This window comes from Anabrus simplex, chromosome 8 (genome assembly GCF_040414725.1).
Source record: "Anabrus simplex isolate iqAnaSimp1 chromosome 8, ASM4041472v1, whole genome shotgun sequence".
NCBI classification, from domain to species: domain Eukaryota; kingdom Metazoa; phylum Arthropoda; class Insecta; order Orthoptera; family Tettigoniidae; genus Anabrus; species Anabrus simplex.
The window spans coordinates 49601685-49625657 of record NC_090272.1 but is presented as its reverse complement, the minus strand read 5'-3'; the positions used below and the strand labels follow the sequence as shown (position 1 = coordinate 49625657).

At 40.2% G+C, this 23973-nt stretch overlaps 1 protein-coding gene across 1 annotated transcript in view; it reads left to right on the top strand.

Annotated features, from left to right (window-relative positions):
• The first annotated feature begins 9293 nt into the window (after positions 1-9293).
• LOC136878748 (zinc finger CCCH domain-containing protein 13) overlaps positions 9294-23973 on the top strand; it is a 468202-nt gene continuing 453522 nt past the window's right edge. The window contains exon 1 of the mRNA XM_067152206.2: positions 9294-9421. The gene's annotated coding sequence lies outside the window, so the exon portion shown is untranslated. The remainder of the gene's footprint in view (positions 9422-23973) is intronic.

Below are 23973 nucleotides of genomic sequence, written 5' to 3'. Positions count from 1 at the left end.
CAGGACATCTTATTGTTGTAATCCCACTGTGAATTCGTACAATGTACTGTAGTTAGTAACATCTAAAGAAATGACTAAATTTCATTCTTTGAACAGTGTGTTAGATGCTAATAAATCACCACATGCATAGGAGAATGACAGAAAATTAATGCAGAGATCAACCTTCTACGGAATGCGGGCTATAACATACAACTCGCAAAACAACATATTTGGACGTTCATAAATTGTTCAAAACAAATATTAACTTGCATAATGGGAAGTTAATGAAAAATGACGTACCACGGTGATCATAAAATTTCGCCATGAAAATTAAGGGCGAACACCTTGGCGGTTAAAGCCAATATTCTAAATATCTACTCTTATAGACCACATGGGCGATAATATTCGTACAGTGTGGTGACGGAACTCATGGAAAGAATGCGAACCAGTCTGACGCGCACGTTATCAAGAAACTTAGCTTAACTTAGCTGCACATGGCGCGGTAGCATGTTTTCTACGTACGGAAGAAACAGACATTCCGAAACAAAATTTGTCCACTGTTTCCAAGAATTATAAATTTCAACGTCATTCACTTTCTAGGAGGGATAGTGAAATCTAATTGCCAATAATCTTGTGCAAGAAGTGTGCAACACACAACATCATTACAATATTTATACGGATGGATCCCGAATTAGCAAAGAAAAAGATGGCTGGCTTGTAGGATGTGCTTTTGTAGTGCTACAGAATAACAGTGAGGTGCATGCTGAAAAATTTAGACTATCTCCCTCATGTTCAGTCTTTCAAGCCGAATTGTGCGCTATACAACAGGCAGTTATGTGGATTAAAAAACACAGTTGTGCTGCACAAATATTGAGTGACTCTCAGGCAGCTTTGAGAGCAATCCAAGAAAAATATAACTTTCATCCGGTAGCTGTTAATATAAGATCACACATATTAGGCTACAGTAACCATATCGGCATGAAATGGGTCCGACGTCATGACGGAGTAGAAGGAAATGAGAGAGCTGATGAACTTGCCAAAGCAGCTACTACTTCTTCTGACGCCTTGTTGATATATGAAAAGTCCCCTATGTCTCATGTAAAAAGGAACTGAGGGAGTATACACAAGATATGTGGAACAACCAATGGCTCACCAGCAATAATGGCCGGCTAACAAAAGAGTTGTTCTTTCCAAATATTCAAGACAGATTACAAAGTAGATTTTTGCAACATGAACATATTATAACTCAGTTTTTGACAGGACATGGAAAGTTTGGATCATACTTCGAGAGGTTTGGAATCAGTGTTCAGAAGCCCTACACTTGTACCTGTGAAATGCAACAAACTGTTCCTCATCTCTTATTTGAGTGTCCGATTTTTAACAGGAGTAGATATGAATTATTAATGCATTTAAACATGTGTAATATAGAATACCAAGCACCTCTCACTATGGTATTTCAGAGAAGATGTTGTTATAAAGTGTTTGTTAAATTTCTCCATCTAATTTATAAGTCATCTCTATTTTAATTGAATTGTCATGTATTAACTTAGTCTCATTATCTATAGCCCTAATATACTACTTGTAAAATAGGGTTTGTAATGGGAAATTCAATAATAATAATAATAATAATAATAATAATAATAATAATAATAATAATAATAATAATAATATACGCTGACCAGAAGTCAACCAACAACAACCGTTGTCGTTGCCACGTTATACCAATACGATCATCTGTGCATTGTATACCTTATCATCCTGAACGATTTACAGCTCCCATTACCATATACAATATACTCGGAAACTAGCCCTTAAATTACCTTTGTACCTCTATTCAACGAAAACTTGTCCACCATAAAATGTTTGTGTTATTACATTATGCAGAGGTTTGTATGTACATTTCATGGCTATTAAATGCATTTTAAAATATCTCTTGGACTTGAATTAAATCATTGTAAACTTTAGTTGGTGGAGAGGGCACATAAAAACCCCTTATCGCTAGCATTTTAGCCTTTGCAATATCCACTACCTGCATTCAATGCAAAAGTACGTCGTTGTGTTTATGAATAGAGATTTCTATCTTTATCTAATATATTGTCACTAGAGAGCGTATTTTATACGCAGTAATAAATTAGATTGCAACACGTAGCAAGTGCCCGGTAGCCTGAATTTCGATTCTGCGAATTATTTGAACAAGTTATAGAAACTCTCAAATGGAAGAAGAGACTCGCTGCTTGGCTGGGAATGACTCATCCAGACCAGACCTGACCAGCTTATTTTATGGTGTGTCCCATATTTTCCCGTTAAGACCAACGACGGGATACTACATCTATCTACCCCTTGTGAGTATCAAAACTACATATCAGTCTACGTACTATATCAGAAGAGATTTGTTCATACAGTTTTAAATATAAGATCTGTTCAATTGAAACAGAAATTGAAACATGAATCCTCTCTAAGGACATCAGGATCTTGAAGTCAACTGCGTGCTCGTTCATCGTGAGGGCTGTGCCAGCTCAGAGTCACCCATGCTGGATTGGTCTCCTGATGAAACCAGACTAACACGGTGTGCCCCGATTTTCCTGAGAGTTTGTGTGCCCCATTTCTTCATGTCTATTCTTCCTCTTCTATCCTAACCCCCTCAAACTTGATTTCCCTTAAATTTTAGTCAGCCATTTTGCCTCGGGTAGAATATGTTTGTTTAACGTATGTGACTGTATGGAGAGTTTATTCTCCCTGAATAATAAGCTTCGGGTCGCGGCCAGCTGATAAATGTTGTCGTTAGAGGCCCACCTCCAGATACAAGGGACCCTTTGGCGTATCCAGTCTAACCTTGCCTCGGCATGCGAAGCCTCACTGTATATTTTCCTAACAAACCGTCGGACCAAAAACGTAACCCACTTTCTCTATCCCTTTTTTTACAGTTTGTTTTACGTCGCACCGACAAAGGTAGGTCTTACGGCGACGATGGGATGAGAAAGGGTTACGAGTGGTTTGGAAGCGGTCGTGACCTTCATTACGGTACAGTCTCAGCATTTGCCTGCTGTGAAAATGAGAAACCACGGAAAAATCTTCAGGGCTGCTGACAGTGGGTTCGAACACACTATCTCCTGAATGCAAGATCACAGTTCGGACGAGTGCCTGTTAAGCTTTCCAATCTTAAATCCTTGAACTTCTGTGTCTAAAGAGACTTATTCAAAGCTTCTAATGAAGATCTCATCCAGAACCTTGCACTTCGTGGAGTTGCTGATATTAGGCGGCTCAAGAGGCGAGTAGATGCCACTCTTTACGACAGTACCTGGAATCTCCATTTTCGATTCCTTCCATGATCGCAGATTACCCCGCCTGACATTTTTTCAGCTCCGGGAAACATGATTCGACTTTTCAGCCTATAAGGCGCGAGGCAGAGGCTGACCACATCTCTTTCGCCTTTAGTGCTACCTATTAATTATTAATTATTATTATTATGTGCGTTTCACGGAGTGGGATTTACGGAGCGCACTCCCGCTGTGCAAGGACACGTCTCACCGGCTGGACAAATTCCACAATCAAATGCTTAAGCATTTGAATGATCGATGCCTGAGTGATATCTTCACCTTCTTCAATATAATATGATATGAGGGAGATTTTGCATTTCAGGGGTATGGGAGAGTTGTATTACAATTTCGCAAGCCAGGTGAAGGTCCAGTGATTTTGGATAGCTATATGCCAATGTGCCCAACAAATGGCCTCTGTGAGCAATTCGAAAGGATGGTGAACTGACGATTTGCATAGGACTTGGAGGAGAGATGTCTCCTAAACCAAGTACCAGTGCGGTTTTCGTTCTCATCTGTCTACCACGGACCAGATGATGGAGAGTGTCATTCAGGAGGTCTTTCTTAGGAAGAAAAACTTGATCACGTTGTTTTTCGATCCCGAATAAATTCACCATAGTATCAAAATAAAGGGGATTATCTGTATACTATACGAGTAGAGATCCCAGGGAAAATCTAACGACGTTTAACAACAATTTAATGTGCTAACTTATTTTAAGTTCGAGCAGGATGGACATCATCTCAATATTATATTCAAGAAAATGGAGTACCACAAATATCTGTACTGAATCCCACACTGTTCGCAATAGCCACCAACGGCATAGTTGCCACTGCTGGGCCCGCAGTCATTCTGTTGCTGTACGTAGACGGTTTCGCCACTTGCGAAACAGTGACCCTCCAGTGGTAGACAGCTGCAGGTTTCTGGGATTCCATACTGATGAAAGACTGACGTTCCAGCCCCACATCAGTCAACTGAAGAATCCCTGCATGTGGAGACTTAACATGCTTCAGTTTCTCAGCAACACATCGTGTGAGGCTGGCCGTGCGCTGCTGCTACGGTTATACACAGCTACGATTCATTCTATCCCCTGTGAGTAGGGTCGGTAGAATAATATCCACGGTGGTTTATTCTTCCTGTGATAAAAAAGACGAAAATGGGGACCAGGAGCTCTCAATTTGGGAGCGTGGTTTGGCAACCAGGGTCCCCAGCTGAGTCTGGCATTGCTTCAACTTCCTTCTGTCAGACTCCTTGTATTCATATTTCTTATCCTGCCTTCCTGGTCAGCTCCTATTCTTTTCCCACCCAGACGTTATTAGGTTTCCGAGACCTAGAAATGGTTCCATCTTCACGCCTTACGTGGCCCTTTCTTTTCTTTGACCGATATCTTCATTTTTCGAAGCGGAGGACGTTTTCCATTTTCCTTCTGATTAGTGCTAATAGAGAATGATTGTCAGTTGTATTTTCGCTTAAAACAATAGTTGCCTGAACCCGTTTTTAATGAAAAATTAAATTCAAACAATCTAGTCGTACGCTGAATAATTTAGACGTAAGTTTTAGTGGTTACCAAGGAAATAAACTTATCATCATCTCAATACATAGGCCTATGGATCAAATATTTCCAGCATAAGTCAATCTCACATTCAATGAATGAATATAACTGAAAGTATCACTAATATTAACTTCCATTAAAAGTTAAAAAAAAAACTTCATTGAAAAATGTACTTTGATGCTGTACTGGTCTCTAAGGAAAGGATTTGTTGTCCACGTCTTTTCGTACTTTGAAACATTTTAGCATTTTTTAAAATTCTGTATAATGGCTGTCTTGTCATGATTAACAGTTGTTAGTAAAATACTTTATTTAGGTATTGGTGCCGAAAAGAAGTTTATCTATATAAATAAAAATGTAGGGGGTCCGCTGTCTGTAATTTCTTTTGTTTTGCCAATTTTTTAGATATTTATCCGTTTTAGGTCAACTCAAGATCGAATCGGTGGTTTTTACGTTTCGTGTCTGTTTGTTTGTCTGTTTGTCTGTCTGTTTGTTTGTCTGTTCCACCATCACGTCGAAACGGCTGGATAGATCTCAACCAAACTTCATATTTAGAGTATACTCATCTCGGGGAAGGTTTCGATATGCATATCGTTTTAAAATCTTTGAATACACGGGGGGGGGGGGGATTTATAGGAAAACCAGAATGGCTTTTCCACCATCACGTCGAAACGACTGGATATATCTCAACCAAACTTCATATTTAGAGTATACTCATCCCGGGGAAGGTTTCGATATGCATATCATTTTAAAATCCTTGAATACACGGGGGGTATATAGGAAAATCAGAATGGCTTTTCCACCATCACGTCGAAACGGCTGGTTAGATGTCAACCAAACTTCATATTTAGAGTCCACTCATCCCGGGGAAGGTTTCAATATGCATATTATTTTAAAATCTTTGAATAGACGGGGGGTTTATAGGAAAACCTGACTGGTTTTTCCACCATCACTTCGAAACGGCTGGATAGATCTCAACCAAAATTTATTTTTAGAGTATACTCATCCCGGGGAAGGTTTCGATATGTATATTATTTTAAAATCTTTGAATAGACGAGGGGTTTATAGGAAAACCAGAATGGTTTTCCTCCATTTTCTCTTATACTGTTGATTTTCTGTAAACTTAGTTTACGGGTACGTGAAACGTCTCTTCATTATAAACAACTTTCGTTATGTTCATAATTTACCTTACTCTTCACATGACGGAGAAATTTACAATTTTCCGCTGGTATCATGCTCTGCATTGAGTGACGGACAGACCGACAACGAACCTACAGGTTACGATGGCAACGTCTGTGACTGCATGCCAGCAGGGAAGTAACGTATTGCCATTTTCCTCATCATGCTTTTAAATTCGTGGTTGTTCCTTGGGTAGAAGGCAAGAGAGGCGTCAATCGGCCTATCTGCGGGATATTGGCGGAATATCGTTGGATGTTATAACCGCCCTCGAATAGATTAAGTAATAACACCATTAGTCATCTTATTATTTGTTTACCTAAGAATCACTGGACCTAAATTTCTCCTCTGTTACCGCTTTATTATATCCATAACTCACACTAGCATAATTTATTGAGGGGCATTTGATTTTCCAATACATTCACTTGGCATTTACATATTTGTCGTTATCCGCCTGTCCTCAGTTATAATCCATTTTCTATTACTTTCTACTTTCTTAACTGTATTATTTTCTTCCTTAATTACGCCGTATGTACGCGAGTGCTACAAACTACTGGATGTATTTCCACCAAGACGCATATTTAGAATACACCTGTCCTTGATAGGTTTTAGGGCAAATATTGTTTCTAAATCCCTGAACTGACTGGGGGTTTATACGAAACCGAAACAGTGATTTTTGCACTTCCACAAAATATACACAACCAAACTTAATGGAAATCTACCTACCTTGGTAGAAATTAATTTCTAAACCTTTTCTCTCATGTGCATCATTTCGATACAAGGATTAGTAAGGGAGATATCATTAACGGACCGTTTTTCTGTACAAGTCCCATCGGACTTAACTCACGAGCGGGTGCGTGTAAAGCGTATTCCTTACAACTTGAAAACTACTGAAGACATTCGAACCAAAATTTATATTTAGCATCCACCTGTCCAAAGGTAGGTTTTTAACGTAAATAACATTTCATGTTCCGGAATGGACTGGCGGTTTATAGGGAACCGAAATCTTCCACAATATATACAGAACAAGACCAACCTGACTGGAAATCGACCAAACGTGATGGAATTCCACCTCTAAACCTTTTTTTTTTCATGTGCATTTTTTCGTCAGGAGGATTAATAAGGGAGATATCATGAATGGTCACTTTTGGAGGTTAAGTCCAGCGGACATAGCCCAAAAGGTGTTTTACATGGAGCAGATTCCTTATCTATATAAATCAAATCGTAACGACTGTGTGCCTCTACACTGACTATTTTGGCGAAATTTTTGTACAGCTTTCCGTTTAAGGGGTAATAATGACCATCTCCATCATTTTTGGTTTAGTTTCCTGAAAGTACTAATTTTTACCCGCCTCGCCCAAAATCCAGATTGCGGCATAATCTGCCAGAAGAAAAAGAAGATAATTGAAATTTGACAAAATTATACGTTTTAGCCTGTAACGAACGGAAAACTTCCTAGATCATTAAATTTTTCACTTTTTATCCCCGAAGAATATTGAAATATGCAGAAAAGTTTTATGATGGTGCAGACCTTCGGAAATTCCTATCACATAACGGATTGCACAATCTCCGTTCAATTTCGAATGATCTACAACCTGGGTCTTATGACTTTTTGCCGTATCTGTATCCCTTTTACGTTTGATTTTTCTCTATTAATCGATGTTAAGTCAATTTGAAATTTTCACATGCATAATTCATACTTTCAATTACTTATATGAAATACAGAATCATCAAACTCTTCACGAAAATTGGCCCACCCAGTAGCCATATGTGAGCCCAATGCTATGTATGTAGCTGTCACATAATTATCCGAAAAGTAATGTAATGTGAGATAATCTTACAAAACCTTTACCCTGTTCCACGTTTCTAACTCAATCTGACCCAAGAATAGATGACATATCATAGGACCAGCCATTTAGGCCACTAAATCCGGTGTGTCTTATGGTATAATCCTTTGTCGATATGACGTACGTTTAGTAGCAGTTAATCTGTAAATGAAGGTCTTCAATATTGTAAATACGCATATACTTTCGTATGTCGATCTATATATATTCACTGATGTCGATTTTTAGCGATCGAGAAAGTGTGGGTCTGCTATTGTAATCAGTACTCCCCAAACCGACTTTGACTGGCAGTAGGAAAGGGTTCCTTCTCCAACTCCTGTGTAACTGTCATTAGTAAGGAAGGCCTACAATTGTAATGAATAGTTCCCTTCTCGATTTGACTTGCAGAAGGCAAGTGAGCATGCAGTTTTGTGTAAAACTCCCCAACCCGATTGCGTTTGGCAGTAGGCAAGGGTGCCCGCCATTATAAAGGAATGTTCTCATCTAAAATGTGACCGGCATTAGGCATAGTGGCCTGCTATTTTGATGGAAACTCACCAACTTGGTGTGACTGGCAGTAAGCTGGCTGGCAGTAGGAAAATGGGCCTGGCATTATAATGATAACTGCACAACTCAATTTCGAGTGATAGTAGGGTAATTTCCTGCCATTTTAATAGAAACTCCTCAACTGTAATCTGTCTGGAAGTAGGAAAGGGGGCTGCCATTTTAACGAAAACTCCCCAAATCGATTCTGTCCGCGTAGTAGGCAATGAGGCCTGCAATTATAATGTAAACTTCCCAACTCGATTGTGAATGCCAGTAGGCAAGTGAGCCTGCCGTTATATCACAAATCCGTAACAAACACTTTACATTGGAAACAACGTCCGTGGACCTCCCCATGCTCTTCCTCGGATAATGCTAAGAGACATGCAATTTTAAAACAATCTTATTTACTGCATGTACACAATTTACTTCGATATTCGAATACAATGTAGAATACAGTAGCGAAGCACGAGTACATTCGCTAGTTCGCAATAAAAACCCTACTGCTTATGCTTCCCTTCCTACAGAGCAGTAGCGCAAGCAGGAGGACTTTCAGTATACTGTAAACACTAACTCAATACATCCTATTAGTGCGTAGAAGCACACACTCCGATGCTTTCCTGGTAGAGATATATCTATGAGAGAGAAAAAAATCATTAGTGACCTCTTAGATTTAATGTAGATAATACAAAGCTGAATCAATTTTACCTGTTCTATTTTACCGTTCATTTATTAAATGAGACAGACAACGGATTAAAAGATTGAAACGTTTTTCTCTCTTGCATGTAGACTTTTTAGGGTAGGCGATTGATATTTGTTACCCTCGCTAGATGTCTCTGTCGGCGACGCTGTATCGATTGCCCACGCTGACGGTTTGGTCTCGGGCTGTGTTATAAAACGGAGCGGCACATCGAAACAGCACCTCACTAGGGAACCATACTTATTATTGGTAAGATCGTCGGGAATTTCCGTATACTCTTCGGCTACCTCCGTGTATAACTACATCATCATCTGTGCTGGTAGCTACATGGCATAAACGGTGAGTACACCAAATTTACGATCACTATTCGCTTCAACAGGTGGCTTAGGCTCCAATAATACTTGTAATGTATTGTCATTTGTAACATAATTGTGCCGTTTCAAAATGACTGTCACTAGCGATCATAAGCACTTTGTAGTTTAAGCCATATTAGTTCTACAAAGCTGTGGAAGACTTATGCACATTATTCCAACCGAGCGACTTTTGCTGATTTTAAAGCCTCTTAAATTCATCTGAAAAGATTAATTAATCATGGGACTAAGATTAGCCGTGATTGAAATTTGAAGGTTTCAAACTGTACTTTTTAATTCGTTTAGGGTCGTTAGAGAACATATCAAGTAACGTATGCACTCTTAGAAGCCATTTCTTGCAACCCAGAGCCACTGCATGTTTTCTTCATTCCTCTGTCCATCCTCTGTTCTTTTTCGGACTTTATGGAAGCTCGTGATGTTGTTGATCTTGAATCTGTGTCGTGCTCGATCTGAAATGTCTTCCCACCTGAGACCAAACCTGCTGAGTCCTTTCTTTGACCTCCTGAAGCAACGTAACTGACACTTTAGGCCTACTGTACGTTATTTTGAATACCTGCTATGTCAGAGACTTTTCATCGATTTTGAACAGAGCATCGTTCACATTCAATACATCAGCCGTTCGTTTTCCTAATACAATTCATTGCTTCCTTGTAACCCATATTGTCCATCCACCATATTGAGACCCATTATCTTTAGAAGGATATTGCTGTTACTGAAAATATTTTCAGTCTGCGAACACACAAGTTATATAAATATTACACTATAACAAACCCGTAAAAACACATTAAAGTGTGTAAAAATACATACTACTTTCATTCGTTGTTTCTTCTTCTTGCCTCCGATTTTGGCCAACTGTGGACCGCGTGAAACTTAACGCTTTCTGGCCATTCCTCTTCTTTTCTCTTCCCATAACTTCTTCATTCGTTCACTCCTTATTTTTCTCTGCTCCTCAGATATTACAAATTTCGGCCTGTTCTGCTGCTCATCGTGGAATTTGTGGTCATCTACTCGAGTTCTGAACTTCTTTCTGTCGAGTATCAATTCTGGTGTTATTTTAATTTCTTCTGAGTCCTTGTTAACCTCCTCCACCCATTTCGTTGTCCTCCTCAATGCAATTATATATTTAAATACTCTTTTAGTCAGGCGGTTGTCATCCATTCTGACGAGATGTCCGTAAAATTTCAGTCTCCGTTTTCGCATTGTGTCCGTGATCTTTTCCGAATACTTGTAGAGATCCTCTTATCTCCTTTTCCTCCATGTCCCATCCGTCGCTTTCTGAGGACCAAGTATTTTCCTCAGAATTTTCCTTTTCTTCTTCTCGATTTCTTTTAGTTCCCCTTTTTTTTATTTAAGATAAGGCATTATTAACCGTACAGCCCCTCTGGTTTTACAATCTGTTTTTATATTAAAGACAGTGGTGTACCGCAGGCATCTGTACTGAACCCCACACTGTTCGCATTATAGGATGTAAAAATACACACTATTTTTTTCCTTATTTAAGCATGTGTTTTTATATTCAAGAAAATGGAGATCTGCAGGGTTCTGTACTGAATCCCATACTGCTCGCAATAGCCACCAACGACACCTTATAGTACGTAACAATACACACTCCAAAATGTTTTTTTTACTGGTATGTCATATTGTAATATTTATATCGAAACTTGTGTGTTCAACCCCTGAAAATATACTAAGTTACATTTAACTGAGTCGACACTGGAAAGTATGACTTCCTTCTTTCTTTAAAAAAAACCAGGATATTTCTCTCAACTTCCTCGGCTTCCCTTAAACTCAGGCTTTCCATTCATTCAGAGACACTCACTTGCCTGCAGGCACTCTCCGTTTTAAAATCTCTTAATCTTATAACTATAAAATTCTTACTACTAATTGCTATTATCTTTACAAATACATCTTCAGAGCGGCCTTTTTATTTTTTGAATTATTGAGTAATTTATTACATTTATTGCTGTGTAAATACGAAAATTTATTTTGCAGCAATGTTGGTAATTTGCTCACAGGTACGCAAACCATGACACTTTAGGAGGGGCATTTTTTCAGTAGGGGCAACGATTATGATTGCCACTTTAGCTTAAAACTCTGCCCAGATCCATATCAGGTAAGATGTAATGCCATCATTGCACTGTGTCTTATTCTGGTATGAGTTGTACATCAACTTTATTACTTCTGTTGACCTCTTTCAGTCTCATCCTTGGATTTTACGATGCGAAGGTGACTAGGCATGAGCAATTCTACTAACATCAGTCTTTCTCTATCAGATTTTAATCTCATAGAGCTAAATCTGTGACTCGGAGAACAATTTAAAGGACGAGAGAAGGGTATAGACTATAAATTTAGTTTCGAGAAAAATGTAGATAGAAATTTTTACTGAGTGAGTTGTTAATCTCCGTAGGGTAACGGTTAGCACTATTAGCTGACGTGCTCGGTGGCCCGGGTTCGGTTCCCTGTACTGCCAGAAATTTAAGACTGACACTAGGGGTGGCATGTGGTTAAAATGATACGTGCAGCTTAACTCCAGTGGGAGATGTAACTGAAAGAGCTGCACCACTTCAGGTTTACTGTTGTCTGGTTTCTTCTCTGAATGGTAAGAGTAGTGGTTTTCGATTTAGAGGACGCCGGGTTTGATTTCCGGCCAGGTTGGCTCGGAGACTGGGTGTTTGTGTTGTCCGTGACATCCCTGCAACTTACAAATCACACGCAACATTATCCTCAACTTCAAAAAAGTCCAGTTCCCATACAATGCAGATGTCCCCACCCTCTCCGGAGGGTCAGCCTTACTAGTACTGCACCAGGCTAGGAATAGCCCCATGAAATTATTTATTATTATTGCCTAGAGAGTTGGCCATGCGGTTAGGGGCGCGTAGCTGTGAGCTTGCATCCGGAAGGTAGTGGGTTGGAACCGCACTATGGGCAGCCTTGATGATGGTTTTCCGTGGTTTAACATTTTCACACCAGACAAAGGCTTGGACTGAACGTTAATAAAGGTCACGGCCGCTTCCTTACGACTCCTAGACCTTTCCTATCCCTTCGTCGCCATAAACCTATCTGTGTCGGTGCGACATAAAGCAAATAAAAGACAGACAGATATTTTCATGTGATATGTCTCATTTAAATCCGCTCAGACCCATAGATGAGTACTTTTGTTGTGTTTTATGTCGGTTAGTTACCATAAATAACCATGCCAAGAAACTATGTGACACCATAAGTAAATATTTAAGAATCAATAATGCTACCACATCACAGAAGTCGACGTGATCTCGCAGAGCCTCTAGTTATCTACGTGCAGACCTTTAAAATAATGTACTGAGGCATTTGTGAATGGCACAAAATAATAAAATTAACATGTTTCTTGTAGACAATACGGTAAGTAATCTTCCTGGGGACAAAATCACAATATGAATTTTCGCTCAAATTTCAGTTAGATATCACTCATGTCCAACTTAACTCTACGTAGCTGCAGATGGGTATTTACGTATTAAACCCGCCGAGTGAGTTTTAGCAATTTCTTATATTTTTACAATACTCTTCACGCCGTACGACACAGATAGGTCTTATGGCAACGATGAGATGGGGAAGGAAGCTTCCGTGGTCTTAATTAAGTTACAGCCCCAGTATTTTCTTGATGTGAAAATGGGAAACCATGGAAAACAGTAGCGGCGCTAAGAATTTCGGAGCGTCCCGCAATGATTGAAAATGGGCTCCTCGTTTCCCGATAAGGAAAGTTAAAATATTATTTCAAAGTACAAGGTTGTATATTATTACAGCGCACAACAACAACAATAATAATAATAATAATAATAATAATAATAATAATAATAATAATAATAATAATAATAATAATAATAATAATAATAATAATAATAATGAGAAGAAGAAGTTACACAATTTAGTTTTTAAATCCGAAGGAATTAAAAAAATACACTTATATGACACAAACACACACACTCTTTCAAGAAATGCGTATCCTAATTATAGTAATCAAAACACTCTAATCGTCACAATATTAAGAAATAATTTCGTTACTAGGACCAAATAACTTACTATTGTTTACAACTCAGCCGTCCATCGTAGGCTTAGTAAGCTACACTGATTGCCTAGAGTTATAAACAGGCTGGAAACTTCAGTATTTAGTGTCAGATAAGGAGGATGTCCTTGTTATCCATCTTCGCTGACTACTGGGTTGTGAGATCTGGCTAAATACTTCAAAATCCTTGTTGATTGTTGTGAGTGGCAGCAAGGGATGGTTATTATTAGAATAGGTTGGGAAACCTACATTCTTTCTTAAATAACCACCATACTCCTACTGACGAAAGAAGAAACTCTGCACTACGACGGCCTAAGTTTGGAATGAAAATGACATGAAAATCCGCACTCTGTTTCCAGTCATTCGACTGGGTCAGGAATGGATTGAATGAAGCCCCCATTTAGCGACGAGGATAGGAATTGTGAAGGCTGCCGAAGCCTGTCGCACTCCTCTGGAGCAATGATTAGTGACTGACACATGAAATGAGTGTTGCTGGAATGAAGGATGTTAGGGAAAACCGGAGTACCCGGTGAAAAACCTGTCCCACCACTGCTTTTTCCAGCACAAATCTCACATGGAGTGACCGGGATTTGAACCACGGAACTCAGCGGTGAGAGGCCGGCGCGCTGCATCCTGAGCCATGGAGGCTCTTCCTAAGTTTGGAATAACCCTCTGTAATACACATAATACTGTGCTGTGTGCTGTAGATTTATCAATATGTAAAACCACTCTGCAACTAGTGAATTAACAGTCATAGGCCCCTTACAAGCCATCGAGTTCTGCGGGGTCCTTATCGCCGCCACTAACGGAAAACCCTATTCAGATCTGCTGACAGTAGGTATCGAACCCACTAACACCCGAATGCAAGCTGATAGCTTCATGACCTAAACCGCACGGCCCACAGTGGTCTAAACACCGATTCTAGCCGGCAATCAATCGTATCATCTTTCCGGTGTCACAAAAACGGACGAAAATTCATACTCAGGTGTTTTCGAGGTCGCTGATTACGAATCCGTTAACGGATTTTCGATTAACGGAGTAGCAGATCCACTACGCGTCCGCTAACTCGCAAAACTTTAGGTAGGCGGACAAAATTTAGTATTTCGCGAATGGATTCATGGTAAATGGCACGCTACGCTCCCGTTAACTCTTTAATGAAATTATGAACAGTGTTTAGAAAGAAAAAAAACATGTGGAATCCTTGACAAAGGTCATGATTTTATTATCATAAGAATCGGTCATCTAAATCCGTGGTGTAAAACATAATCAACGATTGTAAAAATTAGGCCAGTTTGGCGAGGAAGGTGACCTGAAAAGTAATAAGAACATATTACATTTGAAATGTTTCGATTTTTTAACGCCATGTTAATAAGACTACTTACGAGTCATGCCTTGGGTTCACTATATGTATTTGATATTTCAACGACCTCTTCTTCTGCTTTAGAAGTCTCTTCTGGTGAAGTGTCTTCATCAGAAGCCTCCTCTTCATCTGTGTCCTCATCGAACACGAGCAAAGCGTGCACTTCAGGGGGCAGTTCATTCCAGTGAATTTTGGCTTTGATGAGGTGCCTTGTAACTACTGGGTCCGACGGAAAAAAGGAGACTTTGTATTGGTGCTCCCGGAAGAACCTGTAATCCTTGTTTCGGGATTCTTGGGCCTCCTCGGACAGCTTTCCGATTGGGAGTAGGGCGTATCTGATCGCCTGAGCACCATGAATTAAGACTTTGTGGACGGTTGGAGGCATAGGATACCAATTATGTAAGGGCTCGTACAATTTTGCAGTGTCTAAAGCGTACCCGCTGAAAGCCTCCTCCTTTACCTGATGGCCACTGTACAAAACCTAAAACCCAGAAAAGAGTATAAATATAGTGAAGCGACGGAACTAAGTCCAAATATAGTTAGTTGCGTTTTGCTCTTGTGCCTGCAATATAACAATAACAGCAAATCTGATGATTAATTCTTCACTGACTCCGGTTGCTTCCGCTGCCTTTTTTCAGATTGCTATAGAACCCTCTTGAGATGTTGCCGGTGTTCAAGGTCCCAGTCCCTTGAACAACCCTGTCAACTTTCACGCCCAGCTGTTTCCACAAAGTCTCCTGAATAGAGGATTTTCCATCTTTGACATCTTGCTTCTGTTCATCCGTGGTGTTTCGTAAACTACCTTTAAGCAACAAATTTCAATGTAAAGTAATACAGTCAGATCCATGGTATAGAAAGGCTCGGAGAGCAGTAGGCCATAAGTCACAGACAGTGGGTGTTGCGTTGCGGGTAGAGGGTGGAAGGGGGGAAGCAAATACCGCCAGCAACAAAAAGTTGCAAGAAGTGGCAGTTGATTCTTGGTGGAAAATCTTTAGTATAGTATATAATATCGATTAAATCAATCAATAGCACGTAACTACCTACAACTTCGGTTTCCAGCCCTGAGAACGCCGTAAAATCGGAGTACAGTGAAGTCTAAAATATGGAGAAGTTAACTGATTGATACGGTTTTTTAGCGCGTGCAGAAGGACTTATCATTGTGAATTTACTCAACAAATACCCTCCAAGATGGGGTTCTTCAATATCCTGGTATCAATGTTAATTTTTTCCAATTTTTTAAAATTGTCATGTTTGCGCTTCATTCCCCGCCACTTACAGACTCCAAGCACATAGTGTAGGGCAGATATAAGGTACCTGGGGTGTCTAGAATGAGTTCCCAAACTTTTTTCAGCGATTTCTTGACTTCGATTTTATCGAGATTGCCGGCTAGAATCGGTGTGTAGACCAGTGTGCGGCCTCTTGCTCGGTTTTGGCAATTTCATAGTGACAGAGGTGCACACTGGTAGGACAAAATGTACACTTGGAGACAGGTGAGAAGCTGCCCCGCTGTTATTTCGTGACAACTGTGTCCAGCGCAATTATGACTTCAATAAGATGAAAACAGAGCTCGATAGCTGCAGTCGCTTAAATGCGGCCAGTGTCCAGTATTCGGAGGATAGTGGGTTCGAATCCCACTGTCGGCAGTCCTGAAGATGGTTTTCCGTGGTTTCCCATTTTCACACCAAGACAATGCTGGGGCTGTACCTCAGTTAAGGCCACGGCCGCTTCCTTCACACTCCTATCCCTTTCCTGTCCCATCGTCGCCATAAGACATATATGTGTCGGTGCGACGTAACGCAACTTAAAAAGAAAAAAAGTAAAATGAAAGGCACCGGTTCGATAGTCATTCCATTATTTGAATTACAAGAGGCCGATGATAACTGCAGTAAGAGGCGAACTGTCTCGTAGGGGGCATTGTCATTAAAATAAATAAATAAATAAATAAATAAATAAATAAATAAATAAATAAATAAATAAATAAATAAATAAATAAATAAATTAAATAAATAAATAAATACATAAATAAAAATATATAAATAATTGCCCTTTTTGGACATATTTACAGAATGGATGATTCCAGATTAACAAAAAGGATTTGCAAGTACCTTTGGGACAAAAAGGCAACAACTATCTAGATTCAGGAAGTAAAGAAATATTTGGAAAGAAATTATGAACAGATATATGTTTAGAAGGAGAGTGGTAAGTATGGAACGATTCCAAGGAAGATTGAGCAGAGGACAGAAAGAAACAGCACAGTGAAAGATGAATGGATATTGGAAGGAACGGAAGGGAAAACAACAAAGTATGAAGAATTGAATTGAAATTTGGCACGTGGTCCTTGACAGGCCTCGTCGTTTTTCTATGTAAATTACTGTACACGAAGTGAGTAAGATTATATTAAATTGTATGTCTCTTGGGGTTATCCGAGAAACACAAGTGGGAGGTCCTCATACGTTGTTTTCGATGTGAGGTACGCGTTGGAGAGTTTTGATGATAATAGCAGGTCACATTTCCTACTGTCATTCACCGTCAAGTTCGGGAGTTTCTACTATAACGGCAGGCTCACTTGCCTACTGCCATTCACAGTCAAGTTCGGCAGTTTCTACTATAACGGCAGGCTCACTTGCCTACTGCCATTCACAATCAAGTTCGGCAGTTTCTACTGTAACGGCAGGGTCACTTGCTGCTGCCATTCACAATCGAGTTGGGAGTGTTCATTATAACGACAGGCCCTTTTCCTAATGCCAGTCACAATCGAATTGGTGAGTTTTAACCATATCAATCCCGGGTCATTGGAACAGAGAACTAATAATTTAATTCATAGATCACAGCTGTAGAGACATATTTTCAAAATAAAGAATTGAAAGAATCAATTAAAAACGGGAGAAATTTAGTTTCTCATCCAGCCATCTGGTACCATTATCAGTGTTTTTAGTCATCTATTAATAGAAAAACTATTTCTTGTTTTGTCTTTCTTTCTTTCTTTCTTTTCTTAATTCGTTTACCCTCCAGGGTCCGTTTTTTCCTCAGACTCAGAGAGGAATCCCATCTCTACCGCCTCAAAGTCATATCCTGAAGCGTGAGACTTGGTGTCACGAGTAGAACTGGAGAGGAGGACCAGTACATCGCCTAAGTGGCCTTACCTGCTATGCTGAACAGGGGCCTTCTGGGGGGATGGCTAGATCGGATGGATGGTAAGGAAGAGAGAAAGAAGCGGCCGTGGCCTTAACTTAGATACCATCCCGGCAAATGCCTGGAGGAGAAATGGGAAACCACGGAAAACCATTTCGAGGATGGCTGAGGTGGGAATCGAGTCCCCCCTTTATATACTTAACTTCCCGATGCTTAATGGACTCCGTTCCAGCCGTCGTACCACTTTACAAATTTCGTGGCAGAGTCAGGAATCAAACCCGGGCATTCGGCGGTGGCAGTTAATCATACAGGTAATCCTACCGTGTTTAGAACAATATTCTAAAAAGAGATATTAACATATTTTGAACATTAAATCTACAGATTGTGAAACGATTATATATTTTAATAATAATTATAATAATTTCCAGACTGTGTAGCTCAGATGGTAGAGCGCTGGCCTTCTGAGCCCAAGTTGCATGTTCGATCCTGACTCAGTCAGGTGGTTTTTGAAATTGCACAAATACGCCAGCCTCTTGTCAGTAAATTTACTGGTGCGTAAAAGAACTTCTGTGGGACGTAAAACCAATATCAGTATTATTATTATTAATAATAATATTAAAGCAATGGTCATTTACTTTGCAATTGTTGCTTGTCAAACGAAGATACATTACGAACAGAGAGACAATTAAAGGAAAATGCACCAATGAGCGCTGAAGTGGATGGTTCCCGAGAAGATTACTAAATAGGGGGTTAATGCATTGCAAGATATTTACCACATTATCATAAGATGTCTTGTCTCAAAACAAATACATCAGTTTCTAGATTTATCTCATCTTTGTTTAGAAATTCGTACATTTCTGAAATTGCTCCAAAGATATAGCCTCGGCGAAATGTTTCTGAATTACGTATGTCTATTGTCATGATAGGAAGGTACGTTTGCTTGCCTGTATATAAGAACATAGTAATTTTTTTTCAATTTCCTTTACGTCGCACCAACCCATTATATGGCGACGATAGGATAGGAGAGGCTAGGAATAGGGAGGAAGATGCCGTGGCCTTAATTAAGCCCACAGTGGGGTTCGAACCCACTATTAGCTGAATGAAAACTCACAGTTGAGCGACGCTAACCACACGGTATAATTCTTCGTATCGAATAAAGTAGGTTTCGGGAATAAATAACACAAAATCATGATATATCGTTACACACCGAACCTCCGTGGTTCAAGTGTCAACGCGACGGCCTCTAACCACTGGGTTCAATGGTTCAAATCCCGGTCACTTCATGTGAGATTTGTGCTGAAAAAAGCGGAGGCGCGACAAGACTTTCTCCGGATACTCCGGTTTTCCCTGCCATCTTTCATTCCGACAACACTCTCCAGTATCATTTCGTCTCATCTCTCAGTCATTATCCATTGCCCCAGAATAGGGCTACAGGCTTCGCCAGCCGGCAAAATTCTTAACTCGCCGATCCATCCCTGACCCGGTTGTGGATTTTTTAAATATCGTTACGTATCACTTTCAGTGTTCTAACATCTGTTCACATTGTCATTGTACAGACTAAATGAAATTTAGTCGTGTCAATTATATCCTTCGATATTTTCAAGCGCTACACTTTCACCTGTCTCTGCGTTTTCCTGTTCTGATCATGCGCCGAAAAAATGGTATTAAATCCGTCTTTAACAATACACGTTAACTTTTATTCCTACCTGTTCGTCAATAAAAAGGACTGTTACCTGATGATATGTCTTTAAAAGAGAGGAATTTTAGGTAACAGTATTTAATTTCAGGGAAAACAGTTAGAAGTTTGGCTATGAATAATTTCGTAAGCGCTCATAAGTGTGGTGGTTCAGAGCAAGGTCTGAAAATGTTATTATATGAATAATTATATTACAATTTAAGCTGCCGGGCTGAGTGGCTCAGACGCTTAAGGCGCTGGTCTTCTGAACACAACTCGGCAGGTTCGATCCTGGCTCAGTCCGGTGGTATTTAAAGTTGCGCAAATACGTCAGCCTTGTGTCAGTAAATTTACTGGAACGTAAAAGAAATCCTGCGGGACAAAATTTCGGCACCTCGGCGTCTCCGAAAACCGTTAGTAAGGAGTTTGTGGGACGTAAAAAAATAACACGATATTATGAATTTACCGAACTCAGGACATTTTAAGCAAGCCTCGGACCTATGGGAGTAACGGAGTCCCACTCACGTTTGACAGGCGATGGACTCCTTGGAAACAACTTGGCGAACGAAATGGAAATCGACGGGCAGCTATCAATATTAATGGGGCTTATGGAAGAAAGAAAGTAGAACTGGCTGAGTCAGCAAAGAGAATGCATCTGGATGTGCTAGGAGTAAGTGATATTCGGGTAAGGAGAGATAACGAGGAAGAGATAGGAGATTATAAAGTGTACTTGACGGGTTTTAGAAAGGGAAGGGTAGAGTCTCGGGGGCTCTTTATCAGGAATACCATTGGACGTAACATAGTTTCTGTTAGGCACGTAAATGAGCGAATGATGTGGGTAGATTTGTCAGTTGGAGGAATTAGGACTAGAATTGTGTCCGTGTATTCACCATGTGAGGGTGCAGATGAGGATGCAGTTGACAAGTTTTATGAAGCATTGAGTGACATCGTGGTCAGGGTCAACAGCAAGGATAGAATAGTGCTAATGGGCGATTTCAATGCGAGAGTTGGGAATAGAACTGAAGGATACGAAAGGGTGATTGGTAAATGTGGGGGAAGATATGGAAGCTAATGGGAATGGGAAGCGTTTGCTGGACTTCTGTGCTAGTATGGGTTTAGCTGTTACGAATACATTCTTCAAGCATAAGGCTATTCACCGCTACACATGGGAGGATAGGGGTACCAGATCCATAATAGACTATATCTTAACAGACTTCTAATTCAGGAAATCTGTTAGGAATGTACTAGTTTTCCGCGGATTTTTCGATGATACAGACCACTATCTTATCTGTAGTGAACTAAGTATCTCTAGGCCTAGGGTAGAGAAAGTGAAATCTGTGTGCAGACGAATAAGGATAGAAAATCATCTCCAGGACGAGGAAATTAGACAGAAGTACATGGATATGATTAGTGAGAAGTTTCAAACAGTAAACAGTAAGCAGATTCAGGATATAGAAAATGAATGGGTGGCATACAGGGATGCTGTAGTAGAAACAGCAAGGGAATGCCCAGGGACAACTGTGTGTAAAGATGGGAAAAGGCGAACATAATGGTGGAATTATGAAGTGAGAGCAGCTTGTAAACGTAAAAAGAAGGCTTATCAGAAATGGCTCCAAACAAGGGCAGGGGCGGATAGGGATTTGTTTTCAGACCACAGGGGGGGCTGCCAGGATCAGATTTTCAATATGCACCAGGTAATTGAAAAATGATACGAGAGGAATAGGCACTTGTGTTTATGTTTCGTAGATCTAGAGAAAGCATATGACAGGGTACCGAGGCAAAATATGTTCGCCATACTGGGGGACTATGGAATTAAAGGTAGATTTTTAAAATCAATCAAAGGCATTTATGTTGGCAATTGGGCTTCAGTGAGAATCGATGGTAGAATGAGTTCCTGGTTCAGTGTACTTACAGGGGTTAGACAAAGCTGTAATCTTTCACCTTTGCTGTTCGTAGTTTACATGGATCATCTGCTGAAAGGTATAAAATGGCAGGGAGGGATTCAGTTAGGTGGAAATGTAGTAAGCAGTTTGGCCTATGCTGACGACTTGGTCTTAATGGCAGATTGTGCCGAAAGCCTGCAGTGTAATATCTTGGAACTTGAAAATAGGTGCAATGAGTATGATATGAAAATTAGCCTCTCGAAGACTAAACTGATGTCAGTAGGTAAGAAATTCAACAGAATTAAATGTCAGATTGGTGATACAGGTCGATAATTTCAAGTATTTAGGTTGTGTGTTCACCCAGGATGGTAATATCGTAAGTAAGATTGAATCAAGGTGTAGTAAAGCTAATGCAGTGAGCTCGCAGTTGCGATCAACAGTATTCTGTAGGAAGGAAGTCAGCTTCCAGGAGAAACTACCTTTACATCGGTCTGTTTTCAGACCAACTTTGCTTTACGGGAGCGAAAGCTGGGTGGACTCAGGATATCTTATTAATAAGTTAGAAGTAACAGACATGAAAGTAGCAAGAATGATTGCTGGTACAAACAGGTGGTAACAATGGCAGGGGGGTACTCGGAATGAGGAGATATAGGCTAATTTAGGAATGAACTCGATGGATGAAGCTGTACGCATAAACCGGCTTCGGTGGTGGGGTCATGTGAAGCGAATGGATGAGGATAGGTTACCTAGGATAATAATGGACTCTGCTATGGAGGGTAAGAGAAGTAGAGGTATACCAAGACGACGATGGTTGGACTCGGTTTCTAACGATTTAAATATAAGTGCTATAGAACTAAATAAGGCCACAACACTAGTTGCAAATCGAGGATTGTGGCGACGTTTAGTAAATTCACAGAGGCTTGCAGACTGAACGCTGAAAGGCATAACAGTCTATAATGATAATGTATGTATGCATGTATGTATGTATGTATGTATGCATGTATGTATGTATGTATATTATAGAATTGGAACTGAAGCAAATTAAGGCCATCTCTGCATAGGCCATTGAGCTCTTTCTGGGAGGGGAAGGTAAAGGCTACCATTGTTCTAAACCTCGGAACTTATTGGGGTAGAGTGGTTATCTCAACGCCCAACCGTTTTTGCCCCCAGGAATTACTAAACAGGAATTTTCGGCCTATGGAAGCCGCATCCCGTTCTACAGCAGCGATAACACGCTGGAATGGCTAGGAGTTAAGCCGGCAACTTGTACATCAACGCTGTCAGGCTGTTATGCATACCTTCCAGGCGTCCTAACTGGCTTTCCGAACGAATACATAGAAATAGGCCAATCTTTTTTTGTTCTTCTAGTTTCTTTACGTCACACTGGCACAGAGAGGTCTTATGGCGACGATGGGATAGGAAATGCCTAGGAGTTGGAAGGAAGCGGCCGTGGCCTTAATTAAGGTACAGTCCCGGCAATTGTCTGGTGTGAAAATGGGAAACCACGTAAAACTATCTTCAGGGCAGCCGACAGTGGGATTCGAACCCAAAATGTCCTGGATGCAAGCTTGTATCCGCGTGCCCCTAACCGCACGGCCAACTCGCCCGGTATAGGCCAATCTGAACCAGAGTACCTTCAATTATAAACGACTATTTTAGATTATTTGAGAGAGTTTTTACAATGTTAGGGAGTGAAAATACTCTAATTCTAGCATTATAGTTAACAGCAACAGACTGAGCTCTCTGTCCATACAATAATGGCGAAGTGTAATAAGTTACTGTTCCACACAGATATGATAATATCGTCATTAAAGATGCAAGAGAGTCAACTACATCAAAATCCTACTCCCACAAAAGTGAAGCCGTGGTTGTAACGAAAGCCGATTACCACAGACCAGCCTAAAACAAACAGTGAGTTTGTCTTGCTAAGTCGTGTTTATTGTGTACTTTATACACAGGATCCACGAGAACATGATAGATTAATTCCCTCTCTGATGTTTTCACGCGAGGAGAGGTTTTAGCTCTCCGGCTGGATGAGATAGACGGAATTAAAAATGTTTATAATGGCACAAATTTAGTGTTACGTGTTTATATAGACTTCGCAAATAACATGGGCTCAACCAAATAACGTATAGCTTTAGTGTGATGTGGTAGTATGCACAAGTATACACCGAATAAGCCTGAATTCAAGGGTTCCTTTCACAGACACTATTGCGTATAGGCCTATATATTTGCATATATTTTAGCATACTGCGGGAATCATGTTGAACAAGAGTCATTGGACATATCTTTTTACTTCAATGGCGTGTGCTAATATTTATTAAACGTTTTGGGTAACGTAATTATCAAATTGCAATCAGGGGATAGTGGATTCCAACTCCACTGTCAGCAGCCATGATGATGGTTTCCCGTGGTTTCCATTTTTCGCATC